The following is a 17,339-nucleotide window of genomic DNA, read 5'->3' on the forward strand; positions in this document are numbered from 1 at the left end:
TCTCTCTGACCCTCCCCCACTCATGCTCTGTCTCTCTCTGTCTCAAAAATAAATAAACATTAAAAAAAAATAATACTGTATTGTATATTTGAATGTTGCTAAAAGAGTAGATCTTAAGATTTCTCACAAGAAAAAAATTGTAACCATGTGTTAGCAATGGATGGTAATGAGACTTATTGTGGTGATCATTTCACAATATATATATAAATATTGAATCATTATGTTGTACACCTGAAACTGATTTAATGTTATATGTCAATTATATCTCAAAAAAAGGAACACATTTTATGTTCTATGTGTGCCATGATGTGTAAAAGTTTGGGAAGCACTGATTTAAGGATTGAGAGCTTCAGGTCCACACCGGGGAGGATTGCGGAACTAGGGAGTGAGGAGGCAAGTATCCTTAAAAAGCTCAAACTGAATTCAAGATTTTTCAAACCCAAGCAGGGACAGTATAAGTAAATTCTCAGATTCCAGGAAGGCAAATTATTTGCCATGGAGTTGACATGGGGAGTTGCCAACGCAGAGCTGTGCAATGCAGGAGATCCTATAGGATGATTCAGCTGTCAGGTCCCAAGAATCCTGGACTTTGGAGGTGGAAATTCTATGTCTGCCAGTGGGTTTGGGGGCTGGGACTTATTGGTAGTGTGAGATACTGCCACTTAGAAACCTATTTATCTGGGAACTAGGGTGCCAATGCCAGAGTGAACCTGGAAACCAGAAAAAAGTCCTATCAATTGACCAAGCTAGTAGCATAAGGCTCCTTGTCCTTCCTCAATTTAGGGCAAGTGGACAAGTTTGGTGCCTAAGGCTGGAGCGGGGCCAGGTTTTAAAGTAAAGGCTTAAATGGATTTAGGTTTGAATGTTAGGAAGGAAGCCAGGCAGGGAACCAAGTAGACCCCAAAACCACCCTCTCTGTAGGGCTCTTGTGACTGCCAGGTCTAGAATCCACCAGCTGACCACTCCTCACCCCCATATCAGTAAATAAATAGCTTTGTTCCTTGTGGAAGCTAAAGAACATTTAAGTTCTATTCTGCCATATCAGATCACGGGCTTTTTTTTTTTTTAATTGTGTGGGTTAAGTAATAAGCTCCGATAATCATGCTTAGCCCTTGTAGCAGCATTTGAGTCATTTATTAATGCAGGGACATTAAGCTGCTCTATTATAAATACAGGATAATTACCCAGATGATGTGTGAAGTTCTTTCCAAATTTCTTTCCTTTATTTAGTCCAACATAAGCACTAACATATGGTGCCTCTGCCATGAGTACATGTGGATGAGGTCAATTATAAAGAAAGCAAAAACTGATTGATAAGTGGGTGTGGTTTCAAGAATCAATCAGTCAATAAAGACATTAAGCCTTCTTTTATGACTGGGACTAGGTATCTGGGGGCACAGGGACAAAAATGTAACAACTCTGAGCACATGGCCCAAAGGGTTGGTAATCTAGCAGGGGATTGGTAAGAGATTGCTAATCTAGCCGGGGAAGTAAGGCTATGCTGTAGGGGTCAGTCAGGGTGGGTGAGAACCTGGAAACCCTTGGAGGGGGGACTTTCCAGTGTGGAGGTGCTGCGTATCAACCGCACACTGGAGGAAGGTAGTCACGCACAAAGGCGATAGTTCACATCTCTGATTTACATCTTCATGTTACAGTGGGCAGGGTTCTTTAAAAAAAATTAAGGGTTCAACCCAGTGTAGGATAGATGGCCATGGAAAAAGGCAATCCTTTAGAGAAACAGCAGCAGCAACAAGAAAAAGGAGGCAAGTCTGATTCACAGCTTTGATGCTCTTTGAGAAAGAGAGTCTGAATGATAGGTCTAGGATCCATACTAAGAAATTTAGGACATTTCTTACCTCATAAACTTTCTGCTTTTTTTTTAAGCTTCTCCTTCCCCCTCCATGGTGACTATCACTGTGTTCAAGTGAGGAAAACAAATTTCAGGAGATTGGAGCTGGTGGACTGTTAGTAACAGGAATTGAAATAGTAAGCATTCAGCTCTTTGCTGTGTTGGTTGTACAGACGTTCCCCTGTCACTCCCAAAGCTCTGCCTTCTACCTCATTTGTAGGAGAGGGAAAAGGACAAGGGAGCCACATTTCCCATTAGTATGGATATGGGCTGGAGAAGAGAGAGTGACTGAAAGAGGCAAGACACGACAGGGGTCGAGAGAGGTTACTGAAAGCAAGCAATCCAAGCAAAGGGAGACTGGGGAAATAGAGTACTTTTGAGAGTCCTGAGATCCTGGGATGATGTTAATTAATGCTTGAACATTTTGAAAATTGATACTGAGACTATTCCACCACCTTTGCCTCCTCAGTGCCAGAAGGTTGTAGGGGGACATCTAGGCAGCTGACATGTGGGTTATAAGGCCCCTGTGTTTTATTTTGTGGCAACAAGGAAGGGGTGCGTACTGTAGAGTCTACACCTCTACAACCAACATCGATGGGGAAAAACCTCAAAAGGATGGTACAGAAGAGCAGAAAGGTAAGCACACCTTCCATCACTGTGGTCTGCAGTGGGAGAGGAAAAGGAAGACTGCCATATAATTTAAAAACTGTCCCTGATACCCCTGTAGTTTCCATAGAGAACAATAGCCATCGTATGTCATCTACCCACAAGGAAGGTGTCCATTGGTGGCAGGCACATCCATTATAAACTCAAAGAAGAGGGTAAGTGGAGCCACCAGAGCTTTTGGGAAGAGATCTGACTTCAGTTTGATTTTAAAGAATGAGAGGGATTTGGCTTGGCCAAGAGAAATAATTTAATACAAGCTCCCATGTGCCAGGCCTGTGCTTTTGTACATATGATACTTCATTTAATCTTTGGAAGGCTTATTTAACAGATGAACAAATGAGGTTGAGAAAGATGAAGTTTGTTTTCTGATAAGTGATGGAGCTAAGTTTCATATTTAAGAAACTTTGGTGCCCAAGAATATTTTTAGTCACTACCACTCTGTGTTTCTGTAGGTTAAACTGTGTCGTTTCAAAGTGGGGACAATACTGCCTTATTGGAGGCTATTTTGAAAAGTGAGGAAGGAGGGAGGTTTGGGTACTTATGTGAGATTGTCACTGGAGATGTCACTGGAGATTCAGAATTTAGTGGAAAGGCCTGTGTTGCAAGATATTCTGTGATATGTGGGTAATCCTATACTATGGAGAATTACCCCAAATGATGATAATTCTATGAAGAAACACTAAAAGGAAAAAGCATAAATGCAGTAGATAAGACAATGGGAAATAAGAATTGCCAGCAGTAGGGGACATGGGATGAATGGAGACTTGTCAAATCAATGAACAGACTGGGGAGAAAAGTTTGTTTGCTTCCCAAATGTTCCAAGTCCTTTTCCATTTCTGCTGGCTGGTCCTTTAACTTAGCTGGGTTTTGTTTGTTTGTTTGTTTGCAGAGCTCATTCTTGTTCTTTAGGTCTCAGAGCAAATATAATCTCATCACGTAGGTCTTTTCAAACCACTGCCCAGTTTATTTCACATCCTTGTATCGTTATATATTGCTGTGTAACAAATCCCCCCACAATTCAACAGCTTAAAACAATAAGACTTACTGTCTAACACTTTGTGTGTGTCAAGAATCTGGGAGCTAGTGGTCTGGCTCAGGAACTTTCATGAAGTTACAGTCAAGGCATGGACTGGGGCTGCAGTCATCTGAAGGGCTGGAGGACACACCTCTAAGACTATTCACACTGTTGTTGGCAGGCCTCAGTTTCTTGCTGGCCATTTGCCACATGGGACTTGCCATAGGCTTTCTGAGGGTCCCCAACATATGGCAATTGGTTTTTCTGCCAGAGTGAGAGCATGAGAAGGTGACCAAACAAGCCACCCTGTCTTTTATAACCCAATTTTGAAAGTGACATGCCATTCACTACTTCTTTTATATTCTATTGGTCAGTCAGACCAACTCTGTAAAATGTGAGAAAGGACTACACAAAGGTGTGAATGTCAAGAGGAGGAATCACTGGGGGCGATCTTAGAAGCTGGTGACCACAATCCTGCTTACTTTCTTCATAGCACTTATCCCAATCTTGGATTCTCTTATTTGTTTACTTGTTAATTGGTGATCTTTTCCCCACTAGAATGAAAGTTGTACTAAAGCAGAAACACTTACCTGGCTCGCTTCTGACTTTCCAGCTCCTGGAAGAGTGTATAAATATTGTTGAAATAATGAATATTATTTAAATGGATAATGAATAATGAATAATGATGCGATAAATATTGTTGAAAGAATGAATATGTGAATGAACCACATGGTAACGTGTAGAAGGTCACTAACTAACCTTCATTTCCTCTGTCTACATTTGTGTTTCTCATATTAGTTTGTGATCATGTTAAGAATGACTTAGATCACTGGCTGGACAAAGAGGCAGGAGCATGATACAGATGTCTAGTTTGATTTTTTTTCTTTTTTTACTTGATAAATGATTTAAAAGAATTAGCTATATTATTAGTACTTTTTCATACTGCCAAAACATGTTCTAGTGATAAAAATAGTCTGGGGTAGTACATCATAGTTTCAAAATTGCTCTCACATTCTACCCTTCGTTTGATTTTAACAATACCATGTTTAAGTTGATGGAAGTTATATTTACAGATGAGGTATTGGAGGTTTGCGAAGGGCAGTGACTCACCAAAGGGATGTACTTAGTGGTTAACATGGGGACCTAAGCAAAACCTGTCTCCAGATCAAGGACACTGTCCCTGAGCCCAGATTGCCTTTGTTTAATGCTTACTTGATACTTCTCTCATGATAATTTTTAATAGTATTATATAAAATGATATTCTCAGAATAGCTCTCTCAGAATAACTTGCTGTCTTTCATATGTACACGGACCATTTCTTGTATAGCAGGGTGATTGTATTAACTTACCATTATGGCATGGGCTTCTAATAGTTTATTGTATTTAATTTCGTTATCATTTATTTGAGCGCCTGCTGTGTGAACCAGAACTGTTCTAGGTGCTGCATATAAAAAAGGTGAATAAAATATGTGCTTCGATTTTAAAAAATGACATTTTTTTGGGTACTTTCTTTGCCTAATTCTAAAAGCAACTTAGGTGTTTTTCAGATTTTTGAAAAATATGGAAATGTGTAAAGAAGAAAAAAAAATCTTCCAAATGTTAATTACCATTAACATTTTGGAGTATTTTCTTCCAGAGTTTCACTCATAGACATATACATTTGTACATGTATATGTACTTTCCTATAATATTTTAATGTAAGAAAAAATCATATTAAAAAACTTTTTCCTCATCCCCTTAAAAAAGACTTAGCCCCTGGTCTTGGGTCAGTCAATGACTCTGTTGAGGTTGTAAAAGACCCCGAGGGCTTGCGCAGTCTGGAAAAATTGGTAGGGCTTCTGGTCTTCTGCCCCTTGTGTCCCAGCCCTCATAGACCATTCAGTGGTGGAGGCTCCCTGATGTCAGGGCTCACAAGGGACTGTTCAGACCCCAGATATCCAAGAGCCATTTCCACCTGTGGGGCACACCGAAGAGAGCCAGGGAGCAGAAACCCAGGGTTTGACTCCTCCAATCCCAGTCTTTTTTTTTACTTTTACTTTTTATTTATTTTTTAATGTTTATTTATTTTTGAGAGAGAGGAGGGAGGGAGAGAGAGAGAGTGAGTGCACACAAGTGGGGAGGGGCAGAGAGAGAGAGGGAGACAGAGGATTAGAAGCGGGCTCTGCACTGATAGCACCGAGCCCGATTCCGGGCCTTGAACTCACGAACCTGAAATCATGACCTGAGCCAAAGTCGGATGCCTAACTGACTGAGCCACCCAGGCATCCCTGAAGTCAACATTTTTGAACATAGATCTTTGTTGAAACTTTGTGATCAGTTTTTAGGATAAATGATGGAGTGTCTGCTCTTAAAGAGTTCACATCTGGCCTGGGAATGAGAGGAAGACAATGAGAGAGAGAGAGTTTTCATGGAGGTGGTGAATTGGACAATAGAGATAGACTACCAGTCACAAAAGGGGCAAAAATGGGGGCGGCCTCAGCAGCGGTGACAGATTTGCCAAGATGAGTTTACACATGTTTCCTTAAATCTGCTGATGGTCAATGGCATATATTTTAGATCTGACGCTGGGAGAGTGGTGTCATTTAAGGCCTTACCACTCACAGTGTGGCCTCAGACTAGCAGCATCAGCAACCCAGAAGTAGCTAAAATGCAGAATCTCAGACCTCACTCTAGACCTTGGTAACTGTAGATAGTATCACTATTATCCCATCCGAAGTCTTTGTGTTCTAACCAGCTGATAGGCACGCGTTTTTAGCTTACAGCCTAATTTCCCTTTCCATCAACACAGAGCCTACGTTTGAAAATGCATGAGCAGTTATTGCTATTATGATGATGACTATTATTACTATTACCTTGATTTTATAGTGCATATTTTCTTTTAAGAGCCGAAAAGGCTTAAGAAATATTATATCACTAATCCTTACAACATCACTGTGAAATAGGTAGGTGGCAAATATAAACAAGTATCAATATTATGCTAAATCATACTTAAGTATATGGTGTGAAATCCTGGGCGATATAATGAAAGCAATATCCTTTTGCTGCTGGTGAAGTATTTTATGTTTTTATCTCTTGGGGTACATCAGTGAGGGATAGGGCTTGGTGACCTATTATGTTTTCCTCCATCACTCATTTAGATAATGTTCCTTTCACATTTATGTGAAAACGTTTAGATATATTTTTGAAAGATTCTAGGCCTGAGAGAGATTTTACAAACATGACCTCAGCAATGCCCCTGTAAGAGGGAAACAGAGATTCTTAGAATTACCAATGGAATTGAAATCAAAGACTGTAATTTAATCCAGTCAGCTTCTGTATTGAGGCATTTCCAGCCTGAGTCCAAGCCATCTTTCCATCTTGCCAGTTACTATGCCAACATTGGTCCTCTCCACACCTTCATCATTTCTTGGTCACCCTCACTGATTCTACTATTTATCTATAAAAAACAACTAATTTTGGGTCCTTGGGTGGCTTAGTTGGCTGAGCATCTGCCTCTTGATTTCAGCCCAGGTCAAGATCCCAGGATTGTGGGATCGATCCCTGTGTTGGGCTCCACACCGAGAGTGGAGCCTGCTTAAGATTCTCTCTCTCCCTCAGCCCCTCTCCCCAGCTCGTGCATGCTCTCTCTCTCCCTAAAATAAAAATAAGCATAAAAAAATAAAAAAACAATAAATTTTAAAAAACTTAAATAAATTTTCCTTAAAAGGAAATGTTATATTACCGCCACAAATGGAAGACCAGTAAGTGCTTCTTGGTATAGAATAAAGTAACATTGATAACCAACATTATGAAAGCAAACGATATTATCAAATTCCAGCCTGTAGACTTTGGGCCCGAGGCTGGCTCTCTTTGTGAAAAAGAGAGATTTAGCAAGTACTCGAGTGGTGTGGAAGATATATTGGCACCAAACTGAGACTGTCTTCTTAAGGCAATTAGGAGAATTAACAGAGTTAGTAGGAGATTATTTTTCTGACTTTATAATTCAATGTTATTTAATGCCTACATGTGTAGTAGGCATTTCTCTTCACTTCTACAGGGCTGGACTCTCCACAATTTCACCCGTTACTCCTGCTTCCTCCCAATGAAATACTTCCTGCTCTGGGCTCTGTAAAGCTTCTCCCATCTGCTATGACTTCTCCTTTTCTGTGACCATCTGAATCTTTTCAGCCTTCAAGACTGATTTCAAATTCTTTTTGGTGAGCTTCTTTGATTTCCTGGGCTTGTGGAAATCTCACTGTTCTAAAAATTTCTTTTGTCGTGCTCAGTTCATGTTTATCACACACCCACTTAGTGGCTGAGACTCTTCTTGTGGGAGCATCTGTCTTCATACCAGCAAGGTGGTCAGCTTTCAGAGGCAGCATAGCATCTTAGGCTCCTTCTTAGAATGGTGCCTTGCAGGGCACAGGTGCTAGATCCATAACTGATGCTTCTTTGGGACAAAATTTCTCTGAACTGGCTCCATTTGTGGTTTGAATATCTATGTGCTAACGGGAGCTGTATGTACTGTAGACTGATAGCTTTGAGGGTTCTTGTTTGACCTTGTCACTCTGTTCAGCATTGCTACAGCTGATGTAGAAACTTTTGGCAGCTTGTAAGTGAGAACACTAAGTTCCAATTTATTTCTGCTTTGACCTGGAAGTTATGGTTTGTGCTGTTTGTGACATTCTCAGGGACCTTAGGAAAGCCCTCTCTAACTCAGAGGAGGTAAACTAAATTGGATGGAAACTTTGGGTTTGGATTCAATCTAGTAGCCCAATCATCTAGAATTCATAGAAAGCGTTCCAGGAAGAGGCAAGGAAGCCATCTTAGACCACTCGACACAGTTTTCATTATCCAGGCCACCAGATCATACTTCTTTTTTCAGTGTGCAATATTTTTCAGGCTCTCTCTACCATGATATGATTGTTTTTCAATTGAATCCTTCCTTTTGGGCTCTGTTTGCCAGGTTAATTAACTGCATTTGTCTCAGATCCTGATTGTTTCTAAGATCTGGATGCAATATTTCCCCCAAAGATCACTGAATTTACAAACAAGTTGTTACTGCTGAAATCTTGATATTTCACTTGGGTAAAATGTAAAGTACTGAGATCATTATCTAAATACTGATAAACTTGCCCTGTTTGAAACCTGTCCATTGTGTATGGTTACACTTCATATGACTTTTAAGATACATGATGGTTGTAAGGACTTTCTTCAGGAATATACCCTTTTGCAAAGGCCTTATCTTCATCTGTGAAGCTTTTCAAAAACAGCTACAGTGCATTTTAAACACCACAGAAAATTATTATAAGATCCTGAACTCACATCAGAGCCAGAGATGTCAAATCCAACCACGTAAATCCATAGTCCCTTCTCCTGATTTTTGGTGGGAGGTGTTGAGATTGCATTTTCATGGCCTTTATAAAATTGTCAGTAACTGTAGGAATATTAAAGGGTTAATCCGTTTCGTTTACTTAAATATTCCAAACCACGATGAAAACATTTTTGCACCTAAGAGGAAAGATTGTGGGTGAAAAACTGAAGATACATGATTTATCACTCCCCTCACAAATAAAATTTATTCATTGCATCCACCAGCCATCACACAGATGGTCAGAAAATTGGCTTTGTGTAGGGATGTGGATTCAGGCATGAATATTAATATGAGACAGATGTAAACGCATATTAATATGCATTTGCTTTGCATGGACTGACATTACAATATTTTCATTAAAGGAACTGCATTTGAAAAGAAAGTATAGGTCACCTTTTACAAAGCATAAAATTGAATGGTAGAATATATTTGTTGGCTCTGGAAAACTGCTGTTGATAAGAAATGGAAAAATTAACGTTGAATCCGTAGTCGGATGTTTACAACATGGCAACAGAGGCATCAGAAAGATTTCGCTCCTCTGGATTACAATTAAACTCTATTTTTGCACTTCAGTCATACAGGGTACAGGCTGCGACTCAAGCAACCTAGGAAGCAAAGCCCTGTTTGGATATGATACACGGACAAGTATAAATTATGAGGAGTCTGAGATAAGCTAAAGTATCAAGAAAGATCCATTCACATCCTAAGACACAAATTTGCAGTGTGCGTTTGCCGTAATGGCAGTGATTCATAAAAATATAAGATTTATGCAGGGATGGTACTTGGGGAATTTTTTTCTTTTTCTTTTTTTTTTTTTTTTTTGGTGCGGGACAGCATTTATGCTCACATCAGCGCCAGCATCTGTGCTGTTAGTATCTGCTTATGGTAGCATTGTGCTTCCTTCCCAAGTGGAAGGAGAGAACGTGACATTGTAAAAAGCTATTCACATGCTTGCTGCTTTGTACTCACAAACCATTCACAGGGTGTTTTGCCACTAAAATATTGCTTACTGGAGAGAACAGCAGCTTTCTTCTGTTTGTGAATCCCTTTAAAACTGCTGTGTTGGCTCTTCAGACAAACATGATTACATCCCAGCACATGAACATGCAAGCTAATAATTATAAATGATCTGTTATTGATTATTCACTTCAGTGACTTCACTAATCCTTACAAAACCTCTGTGAGGCTTCTGAATTCCATTCTCCAACCCTGATGTCCGCCCCCTCCCACCTCGAGACTTGCCCATGTCTTTTTAGTTGCTTGCTGAAAAAAATCATCCAGAGGCCCAGCAATGTAGCCAAAACGGAGTTGAAGTTCCCACCCCCCCCACCCTTCCCCCCAGCACTAGCATGGATTAATGGAGACAGCATGAAATCTGGCCTGGGGTCAGGAAGCTTTGGGTTCAAATCTTGATTCTGCTACTCATGGGCCTCATGACCTAGGCAAAAAAAGTCGAACGTTTCCGAGCATTAGTTTCTTATGGGTAAACAAAGGGATAGTTTTACCGGTTTCCTTGGTTATTTTCATTTGATTGTTTGGCATATTACTTGTGAAAACTTATGGGAAATTGCCTAGCATGTCTGGCACATAGTAATTTCTCAGAGCTATTTTCATAGTTTTCTATTTCTTTTGCTGGCCCAGCCATTTTTCCAATCTCTCTGTCTCTCTGCTTAGTTATTTTTCATTCTGTTTCTTATTCCTCTTCACTGTCATCATTCTGCTTTGGCCTTGCTTATACTTCTCCTGGTGTATAACCATTTATTGTATAATGGTTTTGTAACTGGTTTTCCCATCTACTCATCTAAACCATGGGACAAGTTGATTTTCCTAAAGCATAGTACCCATCAGGTTTCTTTTTTTTTTTTCAAAATCCTTCAAGGGTTTAGCATTACTTATCAAGTAAAACCCAAATCCTTAGTTGGCAGGCCAGGTCTCTTTTTGCTGAGCCTCTAATCTGCCCCTGCAGGCCAGTCTCTGTCTTCTTCTTTTTTTTTAGGATTTTATTTTTAAGTAATCTCTACACCCAATGTGGTGTAGAGATCAATGTGGCTTGAACTCATGACCCCGAGATCAAGAGTCACATGCTACACCGATTGAGTCAGCCAGGCACCCCCAGCCCTCAACCTCTGTCTTCTTGTCACACTTCTACAGGACTGCTTTTTCCAAACCTTCTCTCACTTTCCTGCCTTGGCCTTGCCTGGATTCTGTCTGGAGGAGCATGTCTCCCTAATACCACCTGGTGAACTCCTACTCATTGAATAACTCTTTTCCTATGAATATTTTTCTGTGAATACCTGTAACATTTGGTTTCACTCCAATAATTGTTTGCTATAAAGTTTATTTGACAAATGCATTTATAGAACTCTAATTCATTCAACTATGTCATGTGTCCATTCTATAGATGAAGAAGCTGAGGCACAGAGAGTGAGTAATTCCCTTGGACACAGAGCTGTTAGGTGGCAGATTTGGGATTCCAACCCAGGTGGTCTGGCTACAGAATGTGTTATTAGGTTATTAGCCACATGTATTCTATACTACTTTTCAACTTCAAATTTTTTAATATATCATGTGTCTTTCTATCAGTCCTATTCTTGTTAAGGTACTATTACAATTCTCCACCGAGCTTTCTTTTTAATTTTTTTTAAACATAAGATTATTTGTTTGGATTATGGAATCATTTAGCTTTTTTTTTTTTTTTTTTTTTTTTTTTACCATGTTTGAGTCAAAGATTGAAACTAGTGGTTGTCTGAAAGGGTTCTGGATGAACATAGGTATTTGATTATCTATCTATCTATCTATCTATCATTATCTCTCTATATCTCTATTTCTATCTATCTGATATTTCTTTATATATTTATGTATTATATTTCTTTTAGGATAGTTATAAAACATTTCCACTCTGGTTCCATAATCCTTATATATCAATTATACACATTGTTTATATACTGAAGATTTTCCCTGCAATTACCACATTCTTATCAATAAGGTTGCTTATGTTTGTGATTAATTGTTTTATATATTTGCGTGCTTTTGAATTCGGTGCATAGACATTTATAATTGTTAGCTCTTCCTGATGGATAGACCCTGTAATTATTATATAATGCCCTTCTTCATCTCATGTTACAGCCTTTAATTTAAAGTCTAGTTTGTCTGATATCAGTATGGCTACTCCAGCTTTCTTTTGACTTCCAGTAGCATGATAGATAGTTCTCCATCCCCTCACTTTCAATCTGAAGGTGTCCTCAGGTCTAAAATGAGTCTCTTGTAGACAGCAAATAGATGGGTCTTGTTTTGTTTTGTTTTGTTTTTTATCTATTCTGATACCCTATGTCTTTTGGTTGGAGCATTTAGTCCACTTACATTCAGTGCTATTATTGAACGATATGGATTTAGAGTCATTATGTTATCTGTAGGTTTAATGCTTATAGTGGTGTCTCTGGTGCTTTGTGGTCCTTGCAACATTTCACTCAGAGTTCCCCTTAGAATCTCTTGTAGGGCTGGTTTAGTGGAGATGAATTCCTTCAGTTTTTGTTTGTTTGGGAAAACCTTTATCTCTCCTTCTATTCTGAATGACAGACTTGCTGGATAAAGGATTCTCGGCTGCATATTTTTTCTGTTCGTCACATTGAAGATTTCCTGCCATTCCATTCTGGCTTGCTGAGTTTCAGTAGATAGGTCTGCTACTACCCTTATGTGTCTACTTTTGTATGTTAAGGCCCGTTTATCCCTAGCTGCTTTCAGAATTCTCTATCCTTGTATTTTGCCAGTTTCACTATGATATGTCATGCAGAAGATTGATTCAAGTTATGTCTGAAGGGAGTTCTCTGTGCCTCTTCGATTTCAATGCCTGTTTCCTTGCCCAGATCGCGGAAGTTCTCAGCTATGGTTTGTTCAAGTACACCTTCAGCCCCTTTCTCTCTCTCTTCTTCTGACATTCCTATGATACGGATATTGTTCCGTTTGACTGCATCACTTAGTTCTCTAATTCTCCCCTCGTAACTCCTGGATTTTTTCTCTTTCTCAGCTTCCTCTGTTTCCATAATTTTATCTTCTAATTCACCTATTCTCCCCTCTGCCTTTTATATACCGAAGATTTTCAACAAGATGGGATGTCTTGCATTAAGCAGGCCAAGAACATTCCCATGCCTCTAGGCACCCAGTAGTTTCTAGGTGGAAAACAAGCCTGTTTTTCTCACTGCCTTATTTCCAGTGCCTAGCATATTGCCTGGAATGTGGCTAGTAAACAAATGCTCAAAGAACCATTCTATTTCCTCATGTTGTTCTAAGTACTCTTAGTAATAAGTTATTTATATGTTAATTTATTCCTTCATGTTTGTTATGATCACCCTTGGTGTGGTTCCTGAAGTTGAAATTCAGAGTTCCACATGTAGTCACTTCCAAAGAAACAAAGAAATGAATCTTTATTTCCCACTTGAGGGTGGCTGGGCATCATAGCAAATGGAGCCCAGGGTGATTACAGAATATATTTAATAGGTCCCCTGATCCTACTTCTCTCCAAGTCTGCAGGCATCAATTTTTTTAAAGTGGGGGTGCCTAGTCAGGGGCACACATACCCTTTAGAAGATCCATGGATGGGCTTCAGGGTCTTTGGGATTGCTAAAATTGTGTACATAATTGTACATGAATTTTGGGGGGGAGAAGGTCCATAGATTAAAAAAATAATTTATATTATTCTTATTTTCCTTTTAAATAATAAAAGTAATATGTTCACACTGTGAGAAAATTCAAACTGTACAAAATATCAAGTAAAAAAGTTCAACCAGCACAGAAGCAGCTCAAGCAAAAACCTAGAATTTGTTTTTTTCCACTTTTCACTCTTTATATCTTCAGTCTCTTTCCTGATAAGAGGATCACACCACAATTCTATTTGACAGCTGATTCTAATAATACAAAGTTATATTTCCATATCAGTACATATAGACCAACCTTTTTTGAAAAACCTTCATTTTGATATAATTATAGATTCACAGGAAGGTGCAGAACATGTATAGAGAGGTCCTGTGTTTTGGGACCAATGGTAATATAATGCCTGATTATATCACAGTATCAAAACCAGGACCTGAGGTCTACAGGGCTTATTGACATTTCTCCAGTTTTACATATACCTGTGTGTGTGTGTGTGGTGGGGGGGGTGGGGGGATTCTATGCAGTTGTGTTATGTACTACTCATGTAACCACTGCCACAATGAAGGTACAGAACTGTCCACAATCATGTCCCTCCTACTATTCCCTTTATAATCACATCCACCTCTGTCCCTACTATCCCTAATCCCTGTCAACACTTACCTGTTCCTTGGCTCTACAATTTTGTTATTTCAAGAATGTTACATAAAGGGAGCCATCAAATCTGTAGTCTTTTGAGGTTTGCTTTATTATTATTTTTTCCACTCAGCCTAAGTCCCTGGAGATTTATCCAAGTTGTTGAGTGTATCTGTAATTCACTTCTTTTTATTGTTAAGCAATATGTGGTACAGTAGGATTGTACCACAGCTTGTTTATACATGTGCCCACTGAAAACATTTTAGTTGTTCACAGTGCTTGGCTATTGTGAGTGAAACTGCTATGAACATTAGTGTACAGGTTTTTGTGTGAATAGGTCTTCATGTCTTTGGGATAAGTTCCCAACAGTGCAATTGCTGGGTTACATGGTAAGCACATATAGTTTTATTAGACATTGCAAAACTATTTTGAGGTCTGTAGCTTTGTCACAGATTATTAAAGGGAACTGTGATCATAAGAAGGCTGAACTAACTTGACATGACCCAAATATGGCCTGGAACCCAGTTTTTGCTCCAAATTGTCATGTAAGGAAACTTCTCTTTTCTCATTCTTTTTTCTGCTGCCTCATAGGCATTTCACATGAAAACTTCAGCAACAGTTCTTTGAGGACATTTCTTACTTATAATCTACAACTCTGGTCCTAGGACTCCTCTAACTTCTATTCATCTGCAGTCTTTTCAACATCCATTGTCCACAGGAGAAATTCACAACCTCTCTAGCTCTCAAAGATTTTGACTGCATTTATCATTCTGTTCTTATTTATTTACATTGTTGACACTTCATCTACTGATTGTTAGTGTCAGCTCCGTTAATCCCATGTCTTACAGACAATTAAGTTTTCACTTACTCTTGCACTGTGTTTTCCTATGTTCTCAAAATGCAGCTCGTTGAAACCCTTTGTTAGCTATCATCCTCTTTGCTTTAGGGAAAACTGAATAGAAAACAGCTCTGCTTAGGCTGGTGGCAAGAAAGGAATTTCTTAAGATAGAGAAGGATGATGATAAAAATTGATTAAAGTCAGGATAATGCAGTTTTTAAATTTCTTTTAAGTTAAATTTTCACAGGTGCTTCTTTTCCTGGTAGTGGCTGACATGAGAAATAAAGACACTAAGCAGCCATTTACAGATGTAAACATGAAACATCCCAGAGATGATGAAGTAGATAGTTTGGGCTGAAAAGGGTAGTCTAATAGTTAATGCTCCCAGTCAGTGTCTTTGTTTCCTGATAATCAGCTTGTTTGATCCAACATATTTCTGGCCTGGGAGTTCATATGGCTTCATGTGACTCTGGGATCTAGCGTATCCAATGATAACTTACCATCGGAGCCAGACAACTTGTGTTCTGGAAAGTACTTTTGGTTTGCTGCATCTGATGTATGCCAGATCCTCATCTTCGAGTCTTGTTAGGACTAGCCTGACAAATCCTTAACACTGAGGTTCTCTTTGCTTGCTCTTCATTGAGCCTTGACTACATTTCAGTGATGATGAGTGAAGGGCAGAAGGGGATGCTGTTATTTTCTTATTCCCTCTCTTTCTTTTCTTTTAAGCGAATGCATATCAAAAGCTAATTAAGTGCCACACACCCTGATAAATATTTTGTGTACATTGCCTCTTTTGATGTTTATAGCCACCCCTATGCACTTTCTCCATGTCTGTCTTATTGGAGGCTTTCCCTCCCTCTACCACGTGTTGACTGGTCTTCCTGACATAGTGGCTGCTCAAGGCCAGTAGGTTATTCTTTAGTGCGCTGAACACTGTAGTGCACTTTTGGTGGAGGAATGTACTCAGAAGGACCACTTGAGCTTTGTTCCCAAACCTTTTGTGGTTGAAATTAATGTAAATTGATTAAATGTCATGTAAAGTGATAATATATAGGTGGGAAAGAAAGATACTGTTTTTAAGAAAACGAACTTGAATGTTTAGAAAGTGCTAGGAATTTCCCCAAGGTATACAGGAGTGCTGATGCGTAGGGGCATTTGTACCCCAAGTTTTATTTATTGTACCCCTATTGTTTATTTCAACAATAGCCAAATTATGGAAAGAGCCTAAATGTCCATTGACTGATGAATGGATAAAGAAATTGTGGTTTATATATACAATGGAATACTACGTGGCAATGAGAAAGAATGAAATATGGCCCTTTGTAGCAACGTGGATGGAGCTGGAGAGTGTTATGCTAAGTGAAATAAATCATACAGAGAAAGACAGATACCATATGTTTTCACTCTTAGGTGGATCCTGAGAAACTTAACAGAAGACCATTGGAGAGGGGAAGGGAAGGAAAAAAAAGTTGGGAAGGGAAGGAAAAAAAATGTTAGAAAGGGAGGGAGCCAAACTATAAGAGGCTTTTAAAAACTGAGAATAAACTGAAGGTTGATGGGGGGTAGGAGGGAGGGGAAAATGGGTGATGGTCATTGAGGAGTGCACCTGTTGGGATGAGCACTGGATGTTGTATGGAAACCAATTTGACAATAAATTTCATATAAAAAAAGTCTTAATAAAGGAATTCAGTAAACAAATTACTGTTTAATTTAGTATGAGGAGAAAATCTGGAAAGATTTTGCACTTAGACTACTTTACAAGTGTCTGCATATTCTGTTTCTTGTTAAAGAAAGTAAAACTGGAAATTATAGATACATTATGGGTGTGGTTTGTGCAAGAAAGGAAATAAAAGGCTTTTACACTATTTCATAGGCTTGATGAGTGTTCATTTATATATGTTAAGTTACTGTAAAATGTTGAAGGTTTGTTTGTATCATTTTAGGACTCCCCCTTTAAACTGATATTTTTGCTTCTATAACTAATTCCAGGACTGAGTTATGAAGAATAGGAATCTGCAACTATATGATGGCATTTTATAGGTAAGGAAACTGAAATTTACAGATTATGTAACTTGTCTTCTTTTTCTAGATAATTAATGATACCGCAGTGGATATTGCAAAACTAGGATTTGGTATACATGTTCATATGTTGGGAAATTGCTTGTTCCTATATCAAGGTTTTTTTTAAGCCTTTATATAATATGCACATTGGTGCCTTACGTCATTTTTAATAGTGATGATAAATTAGCACATTATGACATTGTAATTAAAATACTTAAGAATGTTCAGTGAAAAAAAATGCAGGTTATAAAGCCTATTTATAATATAGATCCAG

The 17,339-nt window shown here is 38.8% G+C and overlaps 1 long non-coding RNA gene across 2 annotated transcripts in view; it reads left to right on the top strand.

Moving 5' to 3' along the window:
- Positions 1-17,339, top strand: part of LOC113600655 (uncharacterized) — a 346,128-nt gene that overhangs the window by 43,029 nt on the left and 285,760 nt on the right. The window contains exon 1 of one of the 2 annotated variants that reach the window (XR_008292500.1): positions 16,563-17,044. The exons of the other annotated variant lie outside the window; for it this stretch is intronic. This is a non-coding gene — a long non-coding RNA (uncharacterized LOC113600655). Of the gene's footprint in view, positions 1-16,562; positions 17,045-17,339 lie in introns of those variants that run through there. 2 annotated transcript variants of the gene reach the window in all.

This window comes from Acinonyx jubatus, chromosome F2 (assembly GCF_027475565.1).
Source record: "Acinonyx jubatus isolate Ajub_Pintada_27869175 chromosome F2, VMU_Ajub_asm_v1.0, whole genome shotgun sequence".
In the NCBI taxonomy this organism is placed as follows: Eukaryota; Metazoa; Chordata; class Mammalia; order Carnivora; family Felidae; genus Acinonyx; species Acinonyx jubatus.